Raw genomic sequence first — 19,943 nt, forward strand, 5'->3', positions numbered from 1 at the left:
CATGCATCGCTCGGGTATGATCGGGTTTGTAGTTGACTGTGTGTTTTTCTGGGATGTTGGTTTGTTTTGCTAGGATCAGTGTGAGGAGTGGAGTTTTGCTTTATCTTCCTGGGCACGAACCCATTTCAAAAGAGGAAGCTTTTAAAACTAAATTTATGAGAGTCAATCCTGTGCATGGCTGGGAGGAGAGAGAAGGGTGCAGGCACGGAGCTGAGCTGCGAGCTGCTTGATTGTGTTGCCGGTGTTTGCATTGTGAAGAGAGATGTTATTACAATGGTTTGTCAAACACTTCTCCAGACCCTCAGCCATAGAAAGAAGCATCTCTGCTGGGTGCACTGCCGTTCTTGCTCGAGAAGTATGCAACTGAGCTAGGTCGGGTCCCTTTCTTCTTTCATGAAATCGGTCTCCAAATTGAAATATATTCTCTCTCTTTTTAAAAAATTAATTGCAGAAAGAGTTAGAGTGCAGTCAGAGAGATTCCGGCTGTCAAGAAGCATGCTTCTAAATGACTCTGTTTTGCATCCTTTGAAACCAGAGAAGGTTTGCAAAGTTGAATTCAAGGATTGGCTCTTTGCCAGGGAACCGATGCTCTGAGCTAGTGCTCTGCTCCCTGGGGTTTAATTTTCTGACACTGGTGATGAAATTTTCAATTTTGTTGAGTAGAAAAAGGAGGAATAAGAAAGCAGTGCTGTAAACAGGCAATGGAGGGGTGGCGTGTGAAAGGAGAAACTCTTTGCCTTTAGGGACGCTTCTAGCTGCAAACTTAAAAATATATGTGGTGAAACGGAACTCAAGCACTATCCTCAGCAGTAGGATGTAGGATTCCAGGGGAACTACAGTCTTTCCGAATGTGGAGAGAAGAGGCATTGCCTTTGGTTTGGGTGCAGAGAGTGGGAGCTGAACTTGGGGCTTCCAGCTCTACCTAATAAGCCTCTCCCCAGCATCTCTGTTGATATTGAAGCTTCATTACTGTGACTTTTTTTTAATGCGATTTCCCGCGTTATGTGCCAGGGAGACTGACAGCACGCTTGACGTCTTCTGTTTACAGTCCACTTGGATTCAGAGAACAGAGAGAAACAAAGAGAAAAAAGCATTATCACCTGGTTCATAAATAGATGCATGTAAAGTAGTCATATATGGAAAGTCTCATTGGCTTGTCCTTTAAAACAAGGTCCTATTGACAGAAGAGCGTTGTAGGTCTTCACACGGCTCTAGAATGGAATTTGCTGTGTCCTGAATGGATTTAGTGATGAACCGGTAAAGAAACAAAAGAGTAGGAAGGTTTTGCCTGTAGAAAACTTGAAAACAGAGCGAGGGTGACTGGGTGTTTAGGAAAGATCTTCGGCTTTTGTGACCGGTAAAGAGATAGGGTTAACTCTCTGGAGAACATGGAGAGTTTCCCAACTCCGCGTGCCTGCATCGCACACGGGAAGCCTGGCTGCTCCAGGTCAGCGTCTTGTCTGTTAACTGAAGCTCTCTAGAAATAAAGGCTGTCCTGTGAGCCCAAGCTGCTCAGGATGGTGTGCTGATCGAGAATTCCACCTGATTGGAGGCGAGTGTGAGCGTCTCTCTGCTGCATCTCACTCCCCCGTACACCTCAGTATAGGCACAATTTGGAGGAAGTCTGGTTTCTAGAGGCTCTGCATTAAGTGACCGTCACCTCATTAGAATGACCCTCCATCCTCTTTTGATCTCTTCTCTCCCCCTCTAGTGTCATTTGACATGAGTGGAGTGCTGGCACCTGTTGGCACAAATGAGAAAAAAAATAGCCTTTTATGGAAGCAGTCAAAATGTAAAAAAGAAAAAAGAATAAGGGTAGTTATTAGCCTATTTTTTGTCATGGAAGTCTAAGAGTTTGAAAGCTATGAAACTCTCCCCTGGCTTAAGAAAATACCTTTATGCCGAATCACATAACATTTTGGGGACAGCCCATTTCAGGGTCTAGTAAGATCTCTGCCCTATGTGACTAGCCAAGAATTTATAATGCGCTCAAGTTCATTGTCTCCTTTTTGCAAATGGGTCCACTATGTACTGCTACAGCCATGTCTCACTCAGTGTCTGGCTTAAGCAATGATTTCGGTATCTGAATGAGGCCCTGGATGTTCTCACCTAAGATCTGAATTAAAAAGTTTTGGAAATCATTATAGATCATGGTGGTTTTCTCACTCCTGAGCTTAGAGGGTTGGTGAAGCTAGAATTATGGGACTTGAAATGAAAATGTTCTTTCAAGGACCAGAATTAATTGCATGCTTGTAACTGTTTAGTTTGCTCCTGGAAGAGAAGGCTTCTTCCCACTACCTCTTCTTGGAATTTGTAGGATGTAGGACATATTAGAAGGTTAAATGTAGAGACTTCCTTGATGGTCCAATGGCTGAGACTCCACACTCCCAATACAGGGGACCTGGTTCGATCCCTCAACAGGGAACTAGATCCCACATGTTGCAAATAAGAGTTTGCATGCTGCAACTAAGACCCAAGATAGCCAAATATATAAATAAATATTTTTTAAAAAAGAAAGATAAATATAAAGACCAAAAAGTGAATTCCCTTAGATTTTTAAGTGACTATCAGAGTTTCCCAATATAAGTCAGAGTGAATATAAATACATTGAATCTAATGCCTGAAATTTAGCATTGAGTTGGGATGATAAGATTCCTCAGTTCTCCCAGCAGTTGGAATAAAATCAATTACAACAGGGGTAGTTAACCTGCCTTGAGCATTAAGCGTGTGCCAGGCACTGTTCAATATATTTATGCCGATGTAATAGCTCAACGAATCTTTGTAGCAGCCCAACAGAACTACTTGTATTCCTTACTTCCTAAGTGAGGAGATGGAGTCACCAAAAATGTAAAGAACTTGTTTCCGTTTATCCAGCTAGAAACTGGCAAGTGCTTGGTGTTTTCACACACATTGATTTACCACAATGCTGAATTTATGGGTGGACGGAGCCCAAGTGGGTAGAGGAAGGCAGTCTCCTAGGTCATCTAGTCTGACTAGTGGAGTCAGACCCCAGGGAGTTGAATTAAAGAGTCATTGCAATAATTAAAGTCAAATTAGAAAGGCACTGTGGGGTAGTTGAGTGAATTATTAATAATACCATTTAAGAAAAAAAATTTGAACTAAGTAAAAACCTGTCACCAAAATGCTGCACTTGTTCAACCCCACCACCACACCGTGTTCCTGTATGATGTGCCACCTTATTCTGCAGAGTATTTATTTGACTGGTATTAACTGGGTCAGTTTCTATATGAAACCAGCTCCTCCTGGGCCATATGTGAGAGGTGGGAGGTCACCCTTTCCATGGCTGCCCTTTGCTTGCATTTGCCAGGAATGGTTTGCAGTTACCATAGCAATGGTGAGGGTTGTTAAGGGCCGAAACAATAGAGCAGCCAGGGTGTGCTATGGGAATCACCAGGGCTACCATGCTTTCTGAAGACTTGGCAAACAGGAGTGATGGCCCCAACTCAGAAAGATTCCAGGTAGTGACAGAGGACAAACAAAGACGAAGCAACTGAAAGGTCAAGATTAGGCCTGGAAATCATCAAGTGACATAGATTTCAAAATATGCACCTCAGATTTGCCATCATTGAGATAACTGGGGTAATGTGGAAGAGGGGTGAGTCTTCAATTCCCACTTTAACCAGAGCATCTACATTCTATCTGTTTTGCAAACTGGCAATTTCCACTGAAGACTTACTAATGAAAAATGAAAGGAAAGGTTGGGTTCCTGAAAGGTTGGGTTCCTAGAAGGAAAAACAAAAATTATTGACCTCAAAATTTTCAGTTTGGCAGATAAAGAAATGAAAGACTGCAGCATAAAAGCAAGCTTACATTGCTATATGGAAAAGGAATCTGTAGGGGTCTTAATAGCAGCTTTTAAAAACACGGGTTATTTGTTATTCATGTCTAATATTATGCAGTTTCTAGTATTACACCAAGTATTAATATGTGTGGGCTTCTCTGGTGGCTCAGACAGTAAAGAATCTGCCTGCAATGCAGGAAATGCAGGTTTGATCCCTAGGTCAAGAAGATCCCCTGGAGAAGGAAATGGCAACCCACTCCAGTATTCTTGCCTGGAGAATTGCATGGACATAGGAGCCTGGTGGGCTACAGTCCATGGGGTTGCAAAAGAGTTGGACACGACAGCAACAGCAACAGTTCAAATGTGTAGAAGACACACTTAATAACCATTCGATCAACAATGTCTTCCAGAGACAGTATGACAGATCTCTTTCTAGAGCAGCATTGTCTAGTGGGAATACAATGCAATTTATATAATTTTAATTTTTTTAGTAGTCACATTAAAAAAGTAAAAAGAAAAAAAAAAACCCAAACTCCAAATCTGTTCATTTTAATAAATTATATTCTTTAACCCAGTATGTCCAAAATATTATCCTTTCTATATCAAACTACAAAATTATTAACAAAATATTTATATTCAAGTTTTTCATGCTAAGTCTCTGAAGTCTGACATATATTTTACACTTACAGCACGACACAATTTGGAGACTGAATTTTCACGGGAAATCTGTATTTAGATTTCACAAAATTTACAGTTACAAAAGCAGATTCAGGAACAGAAGTTGTTCTAAACATACTTAGAAGTTTTCCAATAACTTAAGTATCAATTTTAAAATTTAAATTAGCTAAAATAAAATTTCAAAAACAAAAAATGCAAAACAAACAACAAAACACCTCAACTGCATAGTCTCATGAACCACGTGTTTCAAGGTTCCCACAACCATGTGTGGTCCGTGGCTGCTCCTCTGGACAGTGTAGTGGTGAACCCTCAGAGAATTCTCCTTATAAACTAGGTCAGTTACATTTCTCACTTACTCATCAGGCCATGGCGCCTTGATCTCTTTTAGCTCTATTAGGTACCAAGCAGGCTTGCCCTGCTAACAAAGAGAAAAACCACACATTAGTATTCACAGATGTGTTTACCTTTTGCCCTTAACCATTGTATGTGTCACATCCAGCATACAGCTAAATCTCGGTTGCTCCATTGCACTGTTTGGCATGGGGGAATTAAAAGGTGTGCCATTCCGCACTGCAGAAAGTCAATATACCATCCGTGGCATTTTTCAGTCCTCAGATACCTTGGCCTTGCCACTCGCTGCACTTTGGCACTACTTCCTTCAACTTAATATGCTCAGGGAACACGAGTTTCATTTTAATAATAAGCTAAGCAAACCAGAATAAGAAGGTAACTTTGCTGCAAACAGATAATTCTGTTTGCATAATTGAGGCTAAGGGATGATTTAACTGATGTCATCTTATTCAATTCTGCAAATTTTATTTACTTATAAAAGTTATTGAGGGCTTCCCCTGGCGGCTCAGTGGTAAAGAACCTGCCTGCCAATGCAGGAGACATGGGTTTGATCCCTGGGTCAGGAAGATCCCCTGGAGAAGGAAATGGCAACCCACTCCAGTATTCTTGCCTGGAGAATCCCATGGACAGAGGAGCCTGGTGGGCTACAGTCCATGGGGTCACAAAAGAGTCAGACACGACTTAGCGACTGAGCAACAATAACACATAAAGTAATGACTGAATAGTTCCTGCAATTAATTTGGTCTTCAGATCTTTACTTTCAACATCCTTATCCAAAGTTTTCTTTTTATAAATATAAAAGCAATCATGAAAACAGAATCAACCTCTTCAATAACTAGATCAAAATGATGCTACAAAGTATTCATAGAAGTATCCAATTCCAGCCTCCTAAAGATATCCTGACATTGACAATTTCAGCCCAGTCTGCCAGTGGAAGGATAAAGCTCACTCCAAGCTTGGTGCTCTTAGGCCTTCCATTAGTAAAGAGCTCTTTTAGAAATAATAGAAAAAATTGAGAAAGGAAAAAAATTCCATATGGTTAAATACCATCCCTAGAAGTGGGGATGCCTTCTGGTTCAACTCCACCCATTTCTAGCATGTTGGACAGAACTGTCAAGGAGAATGCCTTGTGCACTTAAGCACTCGACAAGTGTTGGTTGGGTGAAATTGTGTGAGTCCTTTGCAACTTCTTTCTTTCTATGACATGACTTACTCTTTTTGTTCTGAGACAACAGTGGCAAACCAAGTAGATTAAACCATAGGCAGTGTTGATTCTTGAGAGCAAGATGACTTGGTATGTGAATCTGCTGATATTTGGCCAAGCCAAGAGCTAATCCACTCAATCATGAATGAAAAGAAGTGCTGTGGGATTTCAGTAATTACAGAGTCACTGGGAACTAGCTGTATGTTACATAAGTAAAATTATCATTACAGTAACTGCTTTTGCATTATCACAGGATTTTGAAGTTCACTAGCTTATTTCATCTAGAAAGTCAGGACTAGAAAACTATCATATAGAGGACAGAGCAGTAGTCTCGTATTGTCATCTCTACTTTAAGAATTAAATTTTACAAGTCACTTAACCCTTATGCTCCTCAGCATCTTCACATGGGTAAGGAGGAATTTAGACTTGGTGACTTCCCAGGTCATGAATGTGTCAAGTTGGAAACATTCAGCCCTCGAGGGCCCATGCTCCATTGATTATAGTAGTCTTTCCCATTGTACCCAGATAGAGCTTCAGAATCCTTCTTAACACAGCGCTAAGTCAGCCACTGCCAAAGGATCAGAATTGGCTTAAAGCTGAAACTGACTTTTCATCCTCTCCTAGGTCGCTTCATCAGCTCGGTGCCTTGTGTAAGACTTTGGAAAGGAACATACAGGGAATTATCATCAGTATGCAGGGTTTCAGCGATAAGGGAATGACAGTTCTTGCCTCAGCCCCTTGCTCAGCTGTTCCATGGAGGTGTTGCCATCTGACAGGGAGGGCTGCAGCCTGGCACTTTGGGAGCTCACTTCTCTCTTCCTTTGAGCTCTAAGTGATGAGGGACCTGTCAAGGAGAGCAGTTCACTGGCATCATTCCCAGACCTGGAAGCATAATGAAATAAAATTTCATTCTGACTTGGTTGGAATTCTTCTAGCTGAACATTTGAGATAGCATCTGGGACAATTCTAACATCCAATTGCCTGGTTGGAATGAAGCACCCATCAGCTATTGGCTTTCATTCAGTCAGAGCCTCTTGGGACAAATCATTTCTATCTAGAGCCAGCCCAGTCCAGAGGTCCCAGCAGGTGATGCAGAGCCTGCTCATGTCTAAAGGGCCAACAAAGTGAAATCTGCATTTCAGAAGCTTTATCATTTGCAAAGAGTGATTTCAAAGCAGGAAGCGTCTGAAAGTCACTGACGCTGATACTCCCTCTAGACTTCTCAACATTAAGGCTTTAATTTGAGACTCAGGTTTGAGGGGTATTATGCTGGTACTGTCCACTGGTACTCTTTCTAGTACCCGCAAAGAGTGGGAGCAGGGCCACACCCCTCCAGCTATAGAGAGTGGTAGGGTTTGAGGGGCAAAAGCCTTCATTGACTCCATGAGCCAGGCTCAAATGCCTTTGCAAATTAGACCCAACAAGCTTTGCAAAGACCACCTTATGGACCATCCCTGTCCATTCTGAGTTTTCCAAGCACTGTGTAGATGATTATTTAACCTTTATGAATCCTAGTTTTCCTTATCTGTTAAAATAGAAGTAAAGATGCATAACTCACAGGGCTGTTGAATGAAAATTAGAGTGATGTCTGTGTGAGTGGTTAGTATGCTGTAATACACTATGTAAGGAGAAAACAGTATGATTATACTCCTTGGGTAGAAGCCATTTATTTTTCATATCTCATAGAATGTCTAGCTCAAAACTCTTTGGCTATGGAAGATTCTCTGCTTGGACAACCAGGGTGCTTGCTGTCTGCTCTCAGGTCATTCTCCTTAAACCACAGGGGCTATCCCAGCTCTGCTAGTGCTGGAGGCCACCCAGAAGAGAGCACTGCCCTTAGAACCCCATTGTTCGTTGCTAAGTTGTAGCCAACTCTTTTGTGACCACATGGACTGTAGCCCACAAGCCCACTGTAATTCATGGGGTTTCTCAGGCAAGAAGACTGAAGTGGGTTGTCACTTCCTTCTCCAGGGGATCTTTCTGACCCAGGGATCAAACTGGCATCTCCTGCATTGACAGACAGATTCTTCACCACTGAGCCACCAGGGAAGCACTTAGAACCAAAGCCCAAGATAAAAGTCCCAGCTTAGCCACTACTAAGATTTAGGTCTTGCCATGTTACCTCTCCAATGATTAGTATTTTCTTCCCTCACAGATAAAATATAAATATTATTTACACTAATCTGACATATAGAAATGTCTAAAGAACCAAAGAATTAACATGTTCCATGTGCTTTGTGAATTATGACATAAAGTATTACTATTATTATTTAAAATCTAATATCTCCTAACGACTCAGCCTTGTTTTTCTGAGGAAGGATAATTGGGAAGATGTTTCTGGAGGCAGAGTACCAGAAGCTCCAGGATGATGATGTATACTTTCCTGATTTTGGTCAAGATCAAACGATATTATGCTTCTAGGCAGATGCCTTGTGGCATTCAGGGATACTGTGAACTGCCATAAATAATTGGTGGTGTTTACATTTGTAAGTCAAGATGTTCTTGGGTCTCTGCAGATGGCCCATAAATCTTTCTGGATAGCCAAGTCTTAGCCATACAACACCAATTCTGTCCTTCTTCTTGAAAATATAATAAAAAGCTTTGAAAGCATGCATATTTTGAGTTCTTCTCTATGCAAGTTCTCAGACACTTCTTGATAGCTTTCTTCCCCTCCCCTTCCCACCCTCTACCACCGCCAGCCATGAACTTCGTACCCCTGAATTATACATTCTGTCAAGAGAGGAGGTGTGATTTCTTCCTTTGTAACATCTGGTGATCTGTTTATTGTATTCCCGTGTAAAAGACTCTGATGCTGGGAGGGATTGGGGGCAGGAGGAGAAGGGGACGACAGAGGATGAGATGGCTGGATGGCATCACTGACTCGGACGTGAGTCTGGGTGAACTGCGGGAGTTGGTGATGGACAGGAAGGTCTGGCGTGCTGCGATTCATGGGGTCGCAAAGAGTCAGACACGACTGAGCGACTGAACTGACCTGAACTGAACTGAACATCCTAGATCTTGAGGAAACCTGGGTCCCAGGATGTCAAATAAATTTCATCTGGTGACAGCCTGGGGGTAGTTACCAGGGCTCTTCATCTGGACTCAGTGGTCCCATGGATGGGAAGGGGAGCAGCACCATGCAGTTACATTCTTACAAGTAGAAAAAATGAGGCTCAGAGAAATTGATTGACTTGCTAATATGTCTCTTTTAACAAAGAACAGTGGCCACATTTGCTTGCTCTCTCAATTTATTCAACAATCAATACTTGCTGAATGCCTACTGTGTATGAATTCTAGGCCTTAGTATTATCTGTGAACATAGATAATCTATGACGATCTATGGATTATTCTGCACCGAGGTTTATTTTTAATGCAATCATTAGTGTCAAAACTGGAATTGCCTAAAATGCAGAGGCTATGATAAGAAAAATTTCTGACAGACAAGTTATTTATATATTCATTAATTCATTCATGCATTCACTTATGCATTTATTTCCATGTCCATTTGCATAAAGAATAAATATCTACCTTCAAAAATTGGGGCCTTGGAAGAACTGTTTGAAAACAACTTGAAAGAAATCAATGAAAACAAATTGGCCAATAACTGTCCTTACCTTCTGCCTTCTTTTCTCCTGGTCTCCGTTTATGGCCTTGCTGGCACAGAGTTAGAAATGAACACAGAAGAAGATCTGAATTATAAGAGCAAACACAAGAGCTGTGCACTCTTTTAGTTTTGCAAAACAACTTACAAGTTGAAATTTGGATGAACCAGATTTTTTTCACTTTACCAGAGGTTTCTGAACTGTTAGAATTGTCAAAGAAGAAATAATGCAGCTTTGGTGATCAAGAACTGTGGCAACTCCATATCTCCTGGACAGAGGTATAAAGTATCAGTGGGTAGGAAAATCTTTTAGCTCAATATCTGAGCACTATAGGTAACTATACAATGATCACACTGTATGTAGCAAGCTATCGTTTTCCCCCACCCCTGCTTAATTTATGTCCTTCATAAACTCACTCCCAGTCACTTGCTTCAAGGAGAGTAATGTTAGAAACACTTGTTTTGGTGGCATATGAATTGTGCCTTCTCTGTGCTAGGCACTTTACATAGTCTTAGGTCCTTTTAATGGAATTTGTCAAACCTTTAAAAAAATATTTTCAGTGTAACTATTATTTTTAAATTACCACATGCCATGGTCTGTCAGGATACAAGTTTTTACCAAAAAGTGCATCCCTGTATACTCAAAGGATGAATAGAAGTCGAGAATCAGGGAGGCTTTAGTGTGATTCTCAGTCTCCATCCTTTTTCCTAACATAGTTTCAGTATCGTGCTAACAGCAATGTTAAAAGACATTATATCCCCTTTTACAGGTAAGGGGACAGAGATGTAGTAGAGTTAGCTTATGATTATCTAGTAAGTGGCAGTGAAAGTGAAAGTGTTAGTCCCTCAGTCGTGTCCTACTCTTTTCGACTCTCTGGACTATAGCCCACGAGGCTCCTCTGTCCATGATATTCTCCAGGCATGCATACTGGAATGGGTTGCCATTTTCTTCTCCAGGGGATCTTCCTGACCCAGGCATTCAACCTGGGTCTCCTGCATTGCAGGCAGATTCTTTACCATCTGAGCCACCAGGGAAGTAAGTGGAAGAATGGAGTTCAAATCCAGGTCTCTCTGACTCCCCAGCCTCCTATATCAACTTGGAAGTCATATATACGTGGCGTCCAAGTTAACTTGAAAGTCACATATATATATATGAGGCTTTCATATATATATAAAACATATATATATACAAGTTCACACACACACACACACACACACACACATATATATATATATATATATATATATATATATATATATATTCTGTTTCAGAGAAGTACAATAGTATGATTAACAGCTAACATTTAAGCATAAAATTCTATTATGAAAAAAGTTTATGAGTAGAATCAAGATAGAATGGGAAAAATGGGAAGCAGGATGAGAATTTGAGTTCTAGGACAGAGGTTCACAAGTGACTCATGGGCCAAATCCAAGCCATGGCCTATTCTTGTAAATAAAATTTGGTTGGAATCTAGCCATGCCCATTTGTCTATGTACTGTCTGTGGCTGCCCTCATGCTACAATAGCAGTGTTGATTAGGTATGACAGAGACTGCCCGGAAGGCTTAAAATTATATTTGGCCTTTTATATTAAAAGTTTGCTGACCTGTATTAAATGAGAAAAATGAAGATGTGAAATTTCCAGTTATTAAAGAAGAACGTATTCACATATGTTTAAATGAGCAATTATGGGTATCAAATCACTCTTGTATGCATATCCAAGGATACACTTTTAAAAGCGGTGCAACCATTTTATTTTTTAAATATCAACACTGTGATACACTGAAAATTATATTCTTTGCAACTATTTCAACTTCAATAAAAAATTCTCCTAAGTCAATATAAAAATTTGTTAAAGAGCATGTAGATTTTTGAAAAATAGAGAGTTAGGAGACCAGTACTCTAGAAGACAGGATCAGGGATGGGGCTTTCCATACTTCAAGGTCATCCAGTGATGGAGGGAATTTGTTTTCTTCTCATGGGGCAAACTGAGCCCCAAGTGTAAATGTCACCCCTCAGTCAAGTTTTCTCCAACAACCTCGAGGGCTAGCTGATGGAAGTGTGGGACTCCAATAGAACAGTGCTAAAGAGTGATTTCTTAGACATCTAGGTTCAGTCCTTCAGATAAGAAATACCCTTCACGAGCCTCTATACTGGCCTTTCTGTCAGCCAGCCGTGCTCCTTGAGAAGGAAGAAGGCTGGGCTTTTCATGATGTACCTGCAGACTTGATGGGAGTCTGTGCTGTGCTCTAGCTGCCTTGACTGTGGGTTGTCCTAGACAAGTGGATGTTTAAACCTGTCTAGCAACCTTGATGTATGTTAGGAGTTGAATTGTGTCCTCCTTCAAAAAAGCTATGATGGTCTTAACCATCAGCACCTCAGAATGTGACCTTGTACGGAGGTAGGGTCTTTACAGAGGTAATCAAGTTAAAATGAGGTTATTAGAATGGGCCCTAAGCCAAGATGGCTGGTGTCCCAATAAAAAGGGGAAATTTGGATCCAGAGGTAAGACATGCATGAGGGAAGATGATGTGAAAAGACAGAGAGAGAAGACATAAACTGTTACCAGAGTACCTCTAAGGATGGAGGCCTGGAACCAGGGAGACTTCGGTCCTGGCCCCTCGTCTCCTTCCTTTCACTTAGAGAAGTTCAGCAGAGTATTTAAGATAAAAAACTCTGGAGCCAGAGCTTTTGGGTTTTAAATCGTACCTACCAGCTGTGTAACCTCAGGACTGAATAGCCTCACTTGTTAAATAGAAGAATAATGTGTGTGTGTGTGTGTGTGTGTGTGTGTGTGTGTGTTAGTCACTCAGTCATGTCCAACTCTTTGAGACCCTATGGACTGTAGCCCACCAGGCCCCTCTGTCCATGGAATTCTCCAGGCAAGAATACTGGAGTGGGTAGCCATTCCCTTCTCCAGAGAATCTTCCTGACTCAGGGATCTAACCCAGATCTCCAGCATTGCAGGTGGATTCTTTACCCTCTGAGCCATGAGGACTCACAGAAGAATAATAGTACCTGCCTTATAAGGTTATTGTAAGAACCAACAGAGACAATACCATGTGAAAGAGTGTTTGGTACATAATAAATGCTCAGCAATGAAGTCTTCATTATTGGAGATCAAAAGAACAACTACCTTGGACCTATGAATCACCTAGCAAGTACTACCTGCATGCTCCTCTGGAATTCTGGAAGTTTTATTTGTGAAATGACCATATACATGTTTGAAGTGGGTTTTTGAAAAAAAATCTCTAATCATCTTTTCTCTTGCTTTATCCTGTCTTATTCTTGCAAAGGCTAATATATGAGAATAGCCAGCATGCCTTATTAATCCTTTAAAGAAAAAGTATCTGCTCTGGTACCAGTTGGCAGTTAGATTTCATCAGTCACTTGAGATTATGGATTAACTCGCTGATCTTTCTACCCTTCGAACTAATTAGCCTTTGGACAAATACAGCCAGTCACAGAAGCCAGGCACAGCTGACCAAATACATCTCAAAGTAGATTTGGTGGGTAAATAATGCCAAGCTTACTTAGATCTCTCGATGATACTGCTTTTCTGAGTCACTAGAATCTTGATGGTTTGTCTTTCCCAGCTAGAGTTAGAAGTGAGGTGTTTACAACCCTTCAAAGCAATAGGACATATGTGACTAATTAAACTAGCTATCTCCTCCCTTCCTAACACCACCACCCCGCATTTAAAACTAGTTCTTTTTTTTTTTTTTAACTTTACATAATTGTATTAGTTTTGCCAAATATCAAAATGAATCCGCCACAGGTATACATGTGTTCCCCATCCTGAACCCTCCTCCCTCCTCCCTCCCCATACCATCCCTCTGGGTCATCCCAGTGCACCAGCCCCAAGCATCCAGTATCGTGCATCGAACCTGGACTGGCAACTTGTTTCATACATGATATTTTACATATTTCAATGCCATTCTCCCAAACTAGTTCTTCTCTTATGTTCCCAAATAACTGGTCCAGTTTGGCTTTAAATGACTTCAGCATATTCTTTGGGACCCTTGTGTAACAGATAAGGGAGACTTTCCGACATCCCCAGCTGAAATGCAACTTTTCTCAATGTAATTTAATTACCAATACTTTGGCTACCTGATGTGAAGAGCTGACTCATTAGAAAAGGCCCTGATGCTGGGAAAGATGGAAGGCAGGAGTAGAAGGGGAGGACAGAGGATGAGATGGTTGGATGGCATCACCGACTCAATGGACATGAGTTTGAGCAAACTCCAGGAGATAGTGAAGGACAGGGAAGCCTGGTGTGCTGCAGTCCAAGGGGTCACAAAGAGTCAGACACAACTGAGCGACTGAAAAACAACAAATTTAATTACCACCACCTGCCAAGACTTTCTCATACCTCTATAAAGCACCTAACACAGTTCATGCCCCACCTTGGTCCTAAAGCCTGCTAAGTACTTATAGATAATTGTCATATCCTCTTAGATAGTGTTTGGTGAAACTCAGAATGTTTATTCCTTTCATTCTTTGCTAAAGATGACCTCTCCAGATAATCCTTCTCAAGCTCCCTTCAGCTGAAATTATTCTCTCACTGTGAAATCATAAGACAGCCTGACCATCAAGCCCTTGGTAGTTGCAAGGAGCTTCTCGGTGAGCCAGGGCCATCCCCGTGGTAGTGACAGCTGGAATGGTGAGCCCCTCATGGCATCCAGTTCTGTTGGCTTCTTCCCCAATGTCTCCTCGCACGGGCAGCCTACACTGTGCATCTGTGCTCTTCTGAGTGACCCCTGCTTCTTCCTGATCCCACAGGGCAGAGTTCTGGTGAAGGGGTTCTAGACTGAGTGACCAGCTCTGACATTAAACAACCACGTACCTGAGTCACTGGGTTTGGGGTTTTGTTCTTGCACTTGAGGAAACAGAAAATAAGAAATGGTTTTGCTCTTATCTTAGAAGAGTAGTAGAAGTGTGGTCATTTTGCATTCTCATCAATATGCATTGATTCAACAAAACATTTATCAAGTGAATACTAAGTGCCTAGTACTGTGTTTGGTAAGTGGGAAGAATCCAAAGAGAATACAATCTAGTTTTTGCTCTCAGGATTTTAGAAAAGAGTGAAAAATTTTATGAGAGAGTAAATCGTCTTGAACAGTATTATCCAGTTAACAAAATTGAGAGCTTCAAAAAGATGAAGTCATAGGCCACCATTCTGTCACTTGTATGTTTGGAAAAATATCTCATGGCAAACAGCAATGCACTCTACGCTTGCATGGGCTTCCCCAAACCAAGCTATCATGTCTGAAAACCAAGTGGCATGTGTCTAAATGAATTATGATAATGTGAACTTATTATACAGAATGAACTATATTTTAATGGGAAAATGACCAAGAAATATTTCTCAGTGAACAAAAAAGGTAGGAGGATAATACACAATATATTACCCCTGGTATTTGTGTGTATGTGTGTGTGTGTTGGGTGTATGCATGTATTTGTGTCTGTTTGCATATATGAAAAAAAGTATGGAAAATGAATAAGACAATGTCAAAAATGAGCAACTGGAGAATGAGATGGAGGAACCCAGAAGAAGACTTTTACTTTTAATATGATGTTCTCTTATACATATTTTTGTTGTAAGTATGCAATGACTTTTATACTTATTTTAATTTAATCATCAAAATGAATTTTTTAATATAAATCTTAATTAAATATTGGTCATGGTGGTTTAATCGCTAAGTTGTGTCTGACTCTTTGCAACCACATTGACTCTAGCCCACCAGGCTCCTCTGACCATGGGATTTCCCAGACAAGAATACTGGAGTGGGTTGCTATTCTCTTCTCCATGAGATCTTCCTGGCCCAAAGATCAAACTCAGGTCTCCTGCACTGCAGATGGATTCTATACTGACAGTAAAAATAAAAACCTTTTACAGTATTATCAATATAGGAAAGTGTGTTCACTCTGAATTTGATTATGGAAGATATATAATTTAGAGTTTGTTTTGGAAGTATTTAAAGTAGTGATTTCATTCCTTGGTGCACAGTGTAATTACCTATTGATTCTTTTAAAAATTGAGAGACCCAGCCCCTGCATCACCTTAACTTTATAAACCAGAATTGCAAGTGAGGCTTAATTGTGTTTAAAAACAACACACACAACACCTCACCACCACCACCAACTTACTCAAGTGATTCCGATGCATACCAACTTAAAGTACAGAGCTAGAGAGGAAGTGAAAGATGAAAAATGCCACCTATTGTGGCCATATACACACCAAGTTAAACTTCCTAAGAAAAGATAAAAACCTTAAGTTGGATTATAAAACAAGATACAATCATGTTCTAGTCACAAGATAACTACCTAAATAAATGATAGACAAAAATTTTGAAGGAAAAATAGAGCACACAAGTTGGAAAGAAAGAAAATAGGAATAGCAATATGGACAGCAAAGAAGGAATTAAGCCTAAAATCATCAAATGGGATAAAGAATCATTTCACAGATAAAATGTTCAAACGAAAATAATAAAAATAGTCATGAATCTTCATTCACAACATATCAATATTACCAAAAGGAAAAGGCAAAGTTAAGAAAAAAAGAATAGGCAAAAATATAGTTGTGATAAAACATCACTGCATCATTAATATATTATCAAATTAAATATATAGAATATTTTTAAAACATATTGAATTGATACCTTACACTGAACGTGTGCCTTCTTTTTAAGGATCTATGCAACTTGTTAAAGAAAATGTGTCACATGGCCAAAGATCCTTAATAAATTCTCAATATAACAGGCTTTTCAGTAACTACTGAGTTAAAGAAGAAATAAAAGCTACAATTAGAGGCCATTTAGAAAGTGGCAACAGTGAGAACATGGTATGCCGAACCTTACAAGATATAGCCAAAACTGTCTTTATGTGATATATTTATAGCCCTAAAAATCATTATTTTTATAGAAAGAATGAGAATAAATAAATCAAGGACAAGTTATAAAACAACAACAAAGGAACAAAGAAGGGGCAAGAAGAAAGATAAAAACCAATAATAAACTAGGAAACAGAAACAATAGTGAATCCAAGAACTACTTCTATTAAATAATAACCATTGACAATTTTATCAAAGAAAATAAAGGGGAAACATGAATTGAAAAACTCATCACTGAAAATGAGATAAAAGCAGGCATTGGGTGACTAAAACAGTATTAATGAATTTTATGGGTGTCAAAGGGCTGCTATCCTAGATAAAGCTCAGTTAGTGCACAAGAACATACAAAAGGCAGGAGAAGGTTCTAGCTAGAGACCTTTGGAGCCTAGAAGGTTCCAAACCCCTAGGTCTATAGTGTCCCAGTGCTTCCATCATGGGCTTTCATCATTAATCCCTAGGAAGTCAGCTGTTCTTGCCAGATATTTAAATTCCTACTAAAAATGCCTCTTACTCACCTAGGAACACTGACTCCTTTTCCTTTTTTTGATCCTTTATCCTTTCTTTTTGTTAGTCTGAGCTTCTGGCAGCAATGGACACCTCCCTTTTCCAGAAGCACAAAATTTGGCAAACACTCCCCCTAGTGGCAATTTAACAAATCTCCTGAAATGACCTACCCAAGAGCCAGGGCTGAAAACTGGTGCCAGGCTGGGTTAGTGGAGGCACTTGTTAATGAAACATATTGCTGGACTCCACATCATAAGGGTATACCTTAAAATATATGCTTCATCTAACAAGCATCATTAAAATACTCAAGTTTGGGTCTTTTGACCTAGGGTATGTATTCCTGTATGGTATAGAAAAGAAAGGCAACATGAGAAGAAATAAATTCTTATAAACTAGCCAGAAGTGTTTGTACTAATTTTATACACTGAACACTTGTGAGAACACTTGCTGCTACTTTTCTTCCTCATATACTACCTACCAGTATATGAGAGTACAAATGACAGACAGGCCAATTATTCCTGGGAATTGTTGCTTCATTATTCTCAAGTCACATTTCTAGACATCCTCCATACCTTAGATTTCTCAGTTTCTAGATTGCCATTCCATTCAGAACAGCCAGCTGATTTCATCAACATGCTGCCTATCACATTTTCCAGATGGTTAATGGGTCTCAAAACTGGCCCTAATTCTAACCAGTGTTTCTATTCTGGCCCCTTTTGTAGAGTAATTTGTTTCATGGTCAAAGTTTCTTTTCATTATTTCTTTGTAGTCTTTGGTAATCCCTTTTCACCACTTCCTTGTTCAAAACTGTCAGATGGCGCATTCATTCAATTCATTGGTGTTAATAGTACTTGCAGGGAAGAAGAGACGTTCATATTAATATCAACACATTACTCAAATCGTTTATCATCTCCATGTCAAGTTTTAGAGAATAGATTTGTCATCATTATTGATTAAGAGAGGAAAGAGCCTTCTTGTTGAGGAATCACAGACAGGTGGTGTCCATTGCTGCCTCTTCTTTGGGAAACAGGATTATCATGTGAAACAGCATTATCTGAGGAGTAGCATGTGTGGATTGGGTTTTCAGAAGTCTCACCTGAAAAACCTGTGGTCCTAATATTCAGTGCGACACAAGGAGTTCAAATATAAATAACCTTTGAGCTTACCCATTGATTCAAGTCTCATTCCCATCTCACAAGTGGCTTCCAAGGTATACAGTTCAGTCATAAGAGTGACATTAAAACTAATGCTGGCGGAATGCCATTGTAGCATGACTTCTGCAATAATGAATGGCTGAAAGTAGGCAAGATAATGTAAGATGTAAATGAGGTTTCATTCTGAAAGGAAGGCAGCCAGAGGTCCTGAAAATTAATGGAAAAGCTGCAGAAAAAAATATGGCGCTATTACACCAAGCACTTTCCGCTTTTCCTTTCTATTGCCTGACTGAGATGATTTGGCAGAGTTTAAAAATAAATGAACTGTATTCATTTTTTTCCTTCAGAGCTTTTCTTTGAAGGCATTTTGTAAGAAAAAAAATACTAATACAGACAGTATGGGGGGATCAAGACATGAAAATGTAAGCATTCTATCCAGTGGTATATGTTTAATAGTCTAACACTCCTCATGTGGGGAGATATGCCTGATTCCAATTAAGGTCATATCATACAGGCAAATGGGATGTTTCAAAGAGATGTTAATGATCTGCTAGGTAATGCAGAGGAAATGATGTTCTAAATGGGTTTCAGTAGCATTTGAACCTTTCCACTGCCATCTTTACACTGCAACATATAGTGTTAAGGATTATGTTTTTATAGCAATGCCATTCCAATTTTCAGTACTAACTAGAGACAGGATTCTTTTGCAGACTTATCATTTATGTTGATCATTGCTTTTCAAGTTTTATTTTAGCCACAGAACCTATACTGTAAACATCGTGAAAGTACACTTCTGTGATGTAAATGAGGTTGGACAACATCTCAGAGGTCCTTCCCTCCCCCCAGCTTTTTTTCCAGTGTTTTCCTCACATCTCCCCATAGCTGAGTTTGCAAATAGTCTTCTGGGAGAAAGAACAAGATTTCTTCTTTATAACCTAGGGAGGAAATGCCTTTAATTATTCATTCATTCTTTGATGAGACAGATATTTTTTCCAGTGCCTCTTGTAAGCCATCGTTTCTAGGCATTGGGGATGCAACAATGAACAGAAAGGACCAAGAGTCTGCTCTTAGGGAGACAGTGAGAGAGACAGCCAGGCAACCGGGAGGTGATTGGTGCTATAACGACAGTAAAGAATGATGGATGAAAAGACGGGTCCTAGAGAGAGGGCTAATACAGGAAGAACAGTCAGGTAAGGAATTAGAATGTTGAGAAAGTGTGGTCACATCTGTCCAGAGCTTGGGAGTGTTTCAGGCAAAGAAAGCTTCTGAAAGCCCTAAAGCAAAGGTATTCAAGATGTGTCTGACAGCCAGGCAGCTGGAGCCCCGCGAGGATGTGGAGGAGCTGGGGGTTGTGGCAGGCAGAGAGGTCAAAGATAAGGAAGCTAGTTGATGGAGTGTCTGGTGGACCATGATGGAAGTTCAATATTTCTCATTTTATTTTAAATTTACTTTTCATTTTGGTTTAATTATTTATTATTAAACCACTTATGATTAAGCTCTTCATATTTTTATTCCATCAGCTTCCTAAATGGCTTTGAGGTAACTTACATGTATGATGCCTAAACACAGTCCATTCAAGCTCAAGACCATTTAGAGGGAGAATGAAGTAATAGTGGAACTGAGAATTTTAAATGTAGTTCTTTGTTTCCTCAGAGCCAGGTTTAAAAAAAGAAAGAAAATGATGGCTTATGTAATTTTGGTTAGTTAAAAGGGAAGGCTATCCGTTCTTAAGGGAAGGAACTTCTAAAATAAATTCAA

General features: G+C 40.0%; 1 protein-coding gene across 4 annotated transcripts in view; it reads left to right on the forward strand.

Annotated features, from left to right (window-relative positions):
* ELMO1 (engulfment and cell motility 1) overlaps positions 1 to 19,943 on the forward strand; it is a 584,995-nt gene that overhangs the window by 441,990 nt on the left and 123,062 nt on the right. The window lies entirely within an intron of this gene.

This window comes from Bubalus bubalis, chromosome 8, assembly GCF_019923935.1.
Source record: "Bubalus bubalis isolate 160015118507 breed Murrah chromosome 8, NDDB_SH_1, whole genome shotgun sequence".
Classification (NCBI taxonomy): Eukaryota; Metazoa; Chordata; class Mammalia; order Artiodactyla; family Bovidae; genus Bubalus; species Bubalus bubalis.